Source organism: Marmota marmota, unplaced genomic scaffold, assembly GCF_001458135.2.
Source record: "Marmota marmota marmota unplaced genomic scaffold, marMar, whole genome shotgun sequence".
Classification (NCBI taxonomy): domain Eukaryota; kingdom Metazoa; phylum Chordata; class Mammalia; order Rodentia; family Sciuridae; genus Marmota; species Marmota marmota.
The window spans coordinates 2,047,825-2,056,770 of record NW_026000052.1 but is presented as its reverse complement, the minus strand read 5'-3'; positions in this window follow the sequence as shown (position 1 = coordinate 2,056,770).

Below are 8,946 nucleotides of genomic sequence, written 5' to 3'. Positions count from 1 at the left end.
TGGTCTGCGAACTGTGTGGCAGGACGAGCCGAGCCCCTCTCTTCCCGAGGCGCGCCATCCCCTGCACCTTTTTCTCTGCACCACCACCCCCCTCTACGCCGCCGAGCACCAAAGCCTGGCGGCGCCTGCCAGCCCTCCCCGGGTCACGCCACAGCCCACGTGTCCGGCCCAGCTCGCGGGCACTTAGCGTCCTTAGGGCCTCCTGCGTCCCCTGCCCCGCCAGGTGCCCTCCAACTGCCTGGTCTGCTCCACCCGACCCCAGTCGACAGCAGGCCTCGGGGTGTGCGGTGGGAGCTGCAGATCCTCACCAGCACTCCACTGGCCTCTGCTCGCGTCGCTGCTGATCCCGAGGAGCCGCCCGGGCCGGGCTTGCTCCATGAAGTTCTATGGTGAATGGCGGGAGGAAGTGGGAAAGGAGCCTTCCTCTTTCCACGAAGGCCCCCTGCGGTTAGGGGCCGCGAAGCACTGCATTTTTGTTAGATTTTCCTGGACTTGCTGGGAACAGTTCCTGAAGGAAGTCACTGGGCCAGGGGACACAGCGCCTCTCCAGGTGCACTGAAGTGGGGTGTCCCCTGGGATGCTGGGCCTGAGACTGGCCAGAGCTCCTGCCCCTGCCTCCAGTGGGGCTGAGATTGGGGTTCCACGTGGAGCTTTGGGTGCTGGGACCTGGGTAGGCCAGAGATGGAGAAAGCGTTCCTTGGGTGTGGAGGGTACGGCCCACAGTCGGGGGCCCTCTTCATCCTTGCCCCAGGCAGTGGGGGTGATAACATGGTCAGGCCACCTAGGAAAGGAGGGGCAGAGGCCAAAGGGGCCACATCTTGGGACTGAGGGAGGGTGTCAGGCAGGGGACTGATGGGTGGAACATGAGGAGGGGGCCTGAGGCTGGATCAGTTCCTGTTTCCACCCAAGGCTTAGGGCCAGGCCAGCCCTCAGGATTGAGGGGACAGCCCCAGGATTCACCAGACAGCTTGTGTTTTTTAAGAGGGTGTGAAACGGAGCCAGAAATGCTTGGATGTATTGACTTCTGCCAGCCCGTGTGGGGCCTTGGCATTCCCGTGGGAGGAGAGGAGTTGGCAGCTCCTGGCCTTGGAGGATACGCAGTGCCCCAGGGAAAGTGCCCGGATACAGCCAGCAGAGCAGACAAGAAGGCACCGGGTGCTGGGTCACAGTGGGTGGGGACTGCCAACCTGGCTGCCCTTTGGAGGAAGGGGCTGAAGGCAGGGTCTTGGACCTGGGCACAGTACCTTCCTGCTCCAGGCTGGGAAGTGGGGTGCAAGCTGGCCTTCTGGGGCCTGGCTCCTCCATGGCACATTGGGGCCAAGTTTTGTTTTCCCCAAAGCCCTTAGAAATGTCACCATTCCTATCAGGGTCTCCCATGGCTGACTCCTTGTGTAATCATCTCTGATTGGCCAGAGCAGCACCTCCCTGCAGGGGTCTTGTTGAATAGTGATAGGCAAGATGCCCCCTGAGTGACCATCTCTGAGTTCCCCAAGCTGCTGGGACCTTCAAGAGGGACATTCAGCCACTGGTCAGTGAGGGTCCTGCTGGGAACAGTGCCAGCCAGGGGAGCAGTAGCCACCTCTCAGGACCAAGATGGGAAAGCCCCCATGATGCAGGAATGCTGGTGACCTGGGGAGGGACATGGGCTGCACCCATGGGGACTGCAGAACATCCCAGACTTCTGCTGAGTGCCCCAGCCCTTGCCCCCAGAGTTCCTGAGCTCAGCCTGCTGTGTCCTGCAGGCAGAGAAGGGACCTCAGTAGAGATGGCCGTTGGGGACCATCTCACGGTGCACCCTCCCAATTGTCCCTGGCCCAGCTCTGCACCCCTGATTCCCCAGGCCTCCGTTGTTCCCTCTCCATCTCTGTATCTCTTTCTGTCTTAGTCTCTCTTCCACCCTCTTCCTCTTATTGCAGCTGCCCTGCTTTAGAGAAGGTTCTGGATGGCACTGGACAACAAAGAGTCAAAGAACTCAAAGTTCCCCAACCTGAGCCAGGCCGTCCGGGTGTCCTGTATGTCCCCCCCCCAACACACACAAACACACTTACTACCTGTGTGAAAGGTGTTCTGTATGTGCCCACGTGGCTGAAAGAGCAGGACAAGGGACAGATAGGCAGTCACTGCTACCTAGGGTCTAGATGGCCCCCAGTCCCAGCCCAGTGGGTTCCTAGCAGTGGACAGTGTGGGGCCAGCAAGGGTCTTGGTGCAGGCTGCTACAAGAGCGGACAAGGCCTGGCAGGGGTCAGGGCAGGTGCTGCTCGACTTGCACTGAGGGAGAGGGCAGGACGCTGTGGCGCAAATACTTGTGGGTAGCTTGGACACTTTAAACGCGGAAGGAAGACCAGAGTGCCCCTGCACCCACGCTGCACAGAGGCCCCTGCGGGATGGGGCCGCTCCCACGATGGAACCCCGAGCGCGCTTGTGTCTTTGTAGCCATTAGCGAGCCCCTTCCTAGTTTCGGGCTGCCAAGGCGCGCGTCCCCCGCAGGAGTGCAGATAGACAACCTGTGACGCTGCAGCAGTCACAGCGCGGCCGGCAGGGGGCGCGCACAGCCAGGCGCCTGAACCTGGAACCTGCTGTTTTTCCCTCAATCTGAGTGAAGAAAATGTTAAGTGTTCTGGGGCCAAGAGCGCCAAGAGGCGGAGGGGGCTGCTGACTCGCTTCTGCCTCGGCGCTCCAAGCGCCAGGCCCGCTGCTCCCGGGCGGGCGGGGCGCACAGCCTGGGGGCGGCTCCTGGGGGACTAGGGGCTATGCCAACAGGACCTTCGAGTTCCACGAGGACGGCCAATGCGACCCCAGGTAGGAGCTGGACCCTCCCCCACCCCCACGCCCAGACAGATCTGGGCTAATACCATCCTTGTGAGAATCCGGGCCCCGTGTCCAAGGTCTTCATCCCCAGGACCCAAGCTGCCTTGGGGACAGGGATGCCCCTCCAGCAGAGCCTGGCAGGTGTCCTTGCATGTCCTAGTGTGTCTGTCCATGCGGGACAGCAGTGTGGGTGGAGGATCCCAGGAGGGCAGAGCTACCCAGGTCCTGCTTGGCCCTAGCGGTCAGCCCCCGAGCACAGGTACTGCTACCCCTCACCCTGTGCCAGGAGCCAGACTCCAGGACCCTGGACCCTGTCCACTCTCCTGCAAGAACCCTTCCCCAGACGGGCCCTTACCTCCGGTGTGGCTAGTCTCAGCTGTTCTGAGACAGGAGGCATGTTTCCTCAGGGAACCCTTCCCCTGTGTGGAACAGGAGGGCTGGAGCAGATGGGCACAGGGTCCTTGTGGTGTGGGGCCAGGCTCATGGTGCAGGTTCCTAGCTGGAGCCACCCTGAAGGGACACACCAGGAGGTGCAGGCAGGGACAATTTGGGACCCGGATCACATATCTAAGAGTGAGTGCCATGGACAGTGTCCTTGGGAAGTGGGTGTAGCCTGGACCTCCCGTGGCCACTTTGGGGGTTCAGCCGGGTGATGTCTTTCCAGCACAGTAAGTGACCCCAGGAGTCTCTTTGATCATTCTGTCACCCCTCCCAGTCTGGGCATCCTCTGCCATCTCCCTCTATGGCCTGGGTGTCACCCTCCCTGGCTATTCTTTCCAGGTTCATTACCTGTGCCATCTGCCTGCTGCAGACCAGGCCAGAGCACCCTGTCCCCAGGGTCTGAGTTTCAGCTCCCGACCTGGTGGCATCTTCTGCCTAGCACAGTCTACCCACTGGGCTGTCAGCTTCCAGGTTGCACAAGTCTCCACCCAAGTCTCCACTGGGGGCTGCCCCTCCTCCCTGCTTGTCTGAGTTGGTCTCTGTTCCTGCAGAGTACACCATCACTCTGCAGATGGCATTGCTGCTAGGGCTGGGGGCAGGGGTATCGGGCACACTGGGTGAAGACCCTGCGGGAAAAGGACAGCCTGGCATGGAGAGCTGAGCCCTGGATGAGGCCCAGGTTGGCAGCTCAGAGAGGTGATCCTCAGCACGGAAAGTGAGGAACTCTTGGGAGAACTTCCAAGCAAGAGAGGGGGCTCCTCCTGGGCAGGGACCTCCTGGTACAGGACCTCCTGGTGAGGTGGGGGTGCGGCATGGTCAGAATCTGGACCTGGAGTCCAGCGGCCCTGATGCCTGGCTCTTCTCCCTCCAGAGTCTTGGGTAACACGAGCGTCATGCTAGGCCACTAGTGTGTGCGCCACAGTGCTCACACCCCAACCCCATCCCAGGGGTCCCCCCAGGCCCCCAGGCTGCCTGACTGAGCAGTGGGGATCTAGAGAGGAGCTGTCAGCCTTCCAGGTTGCAGAAGTCTCCACCCAAGCCCCCCGACCCCTCCTACTCCCATGCCTCCCCACCCCAAAGCCCCTGCTGTGAGGCCAGGGGCCAGGGCACCGCTTCCTCTGCCATCATTCTTGAGTCTGGTTGCTCCTGCCCTGGAGGTGACAGCTGCTGGAGCTAGGCTGTCCCAGAGTCAGGAGTCCCTTCCCCACCCCCTAATGCACTTCCCATCAGAGACCCCAGCCACTAGCCTCCCTGGAACTAATAGTTCCCAATGGCCCTGCTCCCATAGGTCACGGGACCCTAGCCTGGGCCCAGATGGCCAGGACACAGAGCTCAACCCTGGCGCTCTGCCAGGGTACATGCCTGGCCAGCCCTCCAGGCCCGTATTAGGGAGCCCTGCAGGGCAACAGAACACAGCCCAGGCCCCTTGGGAGAGGCTTGAGGCCTTGATGCAGCCCAGCCCAAGCCAGCAGGATGGACAGGGGTGGAAGGAGCTCCGGGCTCTGCCCCGGGCCTGGATTTCCACGGCAGCTCAGGAGGACAGAGGTGAGTTAGCAGAGGCAACAGGGCCTGGGGATTCTGCCGCCAGCCAAGGGTGCTGCTCTGCACACACTGGTCTCAGCCACCCACCACACCAGTTTCCACGTGTCTGCAGTCCCATCTTGACCAGCCCTGGAAGTTGCTGAGGCTCCAGGTACTGCCAGCCCAGGGAAGGGTGGCTCTTCTGCACCCCACAGACAATTCAGGTTTCCCGGGAACAGGGAAGTCCATGTGGGTGAAGGATGCCAGCGAGTGATGTGTGCCCCCCAGCCTCAAAGGCGTGCTCAGCAAGCACACGTGGCTGCAGTCACGTGCCACGTGGCTGGTGGGCAGGGTGTGAGAACTCGAGGGTGGTGGGAAGGGCTGCCAGTGACCTGTGTGCCAGAGGGGTCACCCACAAGGAGTCAGGGAGGGGGGGCCTGCCCGGTGCTAGGCCTGGCCAGATGGGCGCTCTCCAGGCCAGTGTGTTGGCAAGGCCTGGGCTGGGTGAGGCTGTGCTGGGTCTGACTCGGGGAGATCAACTCTGGGCATCAAAGAAGAAGACAGACAAGGGGCCACTGAGGGGCAGCCCTGGACGAGGCTTTCTCAAGAAGGGGCCGAGAGCTGCCCTAGAAAAGGGGCCAGGAGGAGGCCGACTAGGAGGCCAGCCTCACAGCAGTAGAGATGGGCAGGTGCTGAGGGCGGCTGGGGTCCGGCCCGGGTTGGGTAGGACCCCTCAGGAACCCGCAGGAGGGCTGAGGGGCTTTGACTTCAAGACTGGCCCATCCTGATCCAAGAGTCAGTGGCTGTGTGAGCTGGACAAGTCACAGCCCTCTCAGGGCCTTGGTGTCCCCATCTGTAAGACGGGAGTGACAGCCTCTGCCTGGAGTGGTGAGCTGAGGCCTGATGGTGACCAGAAGAGACGGGGCGCCCACAGAGCTGTGCAGACATCTCTGTGCCAGGCCAGTGCTGCTAGGAGCTGGGGCCAAGGTCTGCCCATTGTCTCAGTGCGCTTTCCTGAGAGGAGCTGCCAGGCCAGAAGACATCACGTCACCAGGTGGGACCGGCTGCCCCCGCAGCAGTGCCCGGCACAGTGGGAGGTGTGTTCTGGGGACCCTGGACTGGGCCTGCTCGTCCGTGGCTCCCTGGCCTCTGAGCCTCAGAAGCCCTGGTGCCATCTCCTGCACAGGGCAGTGCAGCCTGGGGGCGTGCCGCCAGCCCTCCAGTCTGGTTAGTGGTAAGACCAGGCACTTCCTGCAGGGACCTCAGGCCAGCACCCTCCTTGTGGTGAGGCTCTGGACAGCAGGGACATAAGCTGTGAGGCCCAGGGGTGCGCGTGGGTTCCAGGCAGGGGTGTGGGTGTCAGAGACACTCCCTGGTGGCCCTAGTACTTCCTTCCTGGCAGCTTTGTCTCTGCCAACCACTCGCGCTGCCTTCCAGTCACTTCTCCCGCCGTGGTGGCAGCAGGCACATGGGGCTCAGCCTGCCTGTAGCATCTGAGGAGTGGCACAGGACAGGCCAGGGTGGCACTGCAGCAAAGCATGCCCCTGTGCTCTTTGTCAGGCACCAGCTGCTGAAGGCCCAGAGGGCACTGGTGGCCGTGGGGACAGGGCAAGGAGGGGTCCTCCCCTTGCTCTGGGGCATAGATACACCTATGCGGCCGTGAGCACCCAAACCCCATGTACACAGGGGGTCACAGCAAGGTGAGGCTCCCAGTGGGGGTGCCCTGTTCTCCCTGCTCAGGTGACAGGACCCTCAGCCAAGTCCAGGTGGGCTTTGGAGGGTCTTGCACTAGCTCCAGGCTGGCACAGCCCAGGTGGGGGACTGAGAACTCATGTGTGCATGTCACCAGACACCCGGAGCAGCCGTGGGGTCAGGCCCACGGCCAGGGTACCCAGGCAGCTTCAAAGGAAAAGAAAAGATATGGCCTGTGGGTGAGACTGGCCAAGAGCCCCAGGCACTTGAGGGTGAGCACTCGACCCTGAGAAACAGACATGGACATGACCCAGAGTGGGCTGCTGTCCACTGACAGGGAGTTAGCAGAGGGCTCTCCAAGAGGCTGACCAAGCCCAGGACGTGCCAGGGATAGGGACTGCAGTCCCTCATTCTTGGGGGCAGGGCCTGGTGGTGATGGCCCCAGGCCAAGGCCAGGCCTCTGTGTGCCAGGCTTCCTCCCTTCCTCCCAGGTGGGTTGTGCCCAGGGAGAGCTGCCCGGGTATCAGTATAGATGCTCCCCAGTTTGGATTCTGCTCAACATGAGCCCAGAGCTTTCACTGTGGACCATGACCTGTGTGTCACAGGAGATGGTGGGCTGCAGCCACCCTCCGTGTGATGTGGAGAGGGAGAGGGATGTCACCCAGACACGCTGGCCCACCCAGCTGCCTGGGCAGCTAGCACAGCTCTGGCTTTTAACTGCTGCACGCAGGAAACTATGAGTCTTTCTGTCTAGGTCAGCAGAGAGCCCAGCCTGCCCCACTTGCCAGGCACCAAGCCCAGCACTCTGCTGTCCCACGCCACAGTGACACTGCTGTTTACCTCCTAGACCTGGTCTCCTTGACCTGTGGGGATACTCCAGCCTGCAGGCCTGAACACACACATTCATGTACATACATATGTATGTGCACACATGCTCACGCATCCCTGTGTGCTAGAGTGTGTGCAGGTGTGGCGTACAGTCTGTGCACGCACGTGTTCGTATGGGTGCCTGTGCACACACCCCACGCATGCTTGGACTGTACCGCCCCCCCTCTCCGCCCCTCTGTAAGCATCTGCAGTCTCCCTGAGACCTTGGACCCCAGGGTGAGCAGCTGGAGAATGTATCTCTGCAGAGGAACTGCCTCTCAGTGGAGGCTGGTCACACCCGAGCCTGGGTGGTCAGGGTCAGCACTAAAAGCACTCCGGCTCTCACGGGAACCCCTGGGAGCCTGGGAAGAACATCTACACACTAATCCTGAGGAGTAGGCCCCGCCCTTCTCCAAGCCCACCCAGCTCTGATCTGGTGAAGCTGCGGTCATTAGGTCATAGTCAGGAGATGAGGTGCTGCCGCCATACCCCACCCTGGCCTAGAGCCGGGCTTGCCAGTGGCTGGGAAAGGCCTCTGTGTCTCCTCTGTGAGCAGGCACCTAGAGAGACCTCCTTCTGGCTTGGGATCCTCTGGAAGATTCCATGTCTAGGCTTGCGGAACCCTGTTAAAAGCCCTGGGTCTTTGCAGTATGGTGCCCACCCAGGCTCACGCGGAGACCTGTGTGCTCAGAGAGTGGCCTGCAGGTAACTGTTGGTCTTTCCTGAGTTGTGGACACCCAGGTCTTCAGTGTTTGCCTTTATGATGAACAGCCGCGCCCCAGCCTCCTTGGGCACAGGGCAAGGGTGTCCCCGGGAGGTCTCCAAGGTGGAAGGACCTGCTGCTGGGTCATAGTCAGTAGCCACCCTCCATATGGCTGTGTGGGTACAGGAGCCCCGGGTTCCAATATCCCTGCACTCCACACTCTCAAACTGGGTCCACCTGCCAGTGCATGCCAACTCTGCCCGCCTGAGTGCCGTTCTGTCCCTGTCCTCCTCTTTGGACTGCTGCCCCTGCGCTGCTTTCTGTGGGCCACCTGTCTGGTCCTGACTGCCTGCTGCACTCCTTGGTTGTCCCCAGGTTCTTTTCAGGCAGCACCTCTGTTTCAACAGGCGAGTTTCACTCCGGTGCAGAAGGTCACCGACCCCTTCCTCTAGGCCTTGCGGGATCTAGCATGTTAGGCAATTCCAGCATTTCCTTGGTTTCTTCCTGGGCGTGAGGCCCTGAGGTGGCTCCAGTTCTACTTACTTTGATCTAGTGGAAGGCGCACGGCAGAGCAGATCTCTCAGGGGCCCAGGCTCCGGAGCCCTGCTCCTGGGTCTGTGCACTGAACTGCTGAGGCCCAGGGGACCAGCACCAAGCTGAAAAACAGCAAGGCTGAGCCCACTGCAGAGGCTCTCTTCCGGCTCCTCCATAGCAAGAGAGTTCTCCCACCTCGTGGGACCCGAGGCCACTACCAAAGTCAGACCAGGACTGGTCCCACGGCTTCACCTAGGGTAGGACTGTCCACCATGCCCCCTCTCCACCCACGTCCCCATGCAGACGGGGTGGCCAAGGGCGCTCAGCTGTGCTCCACTGCTGTCTGTCGTTTCCTACGCCAGCCCCCCCCCTCCCCCCCC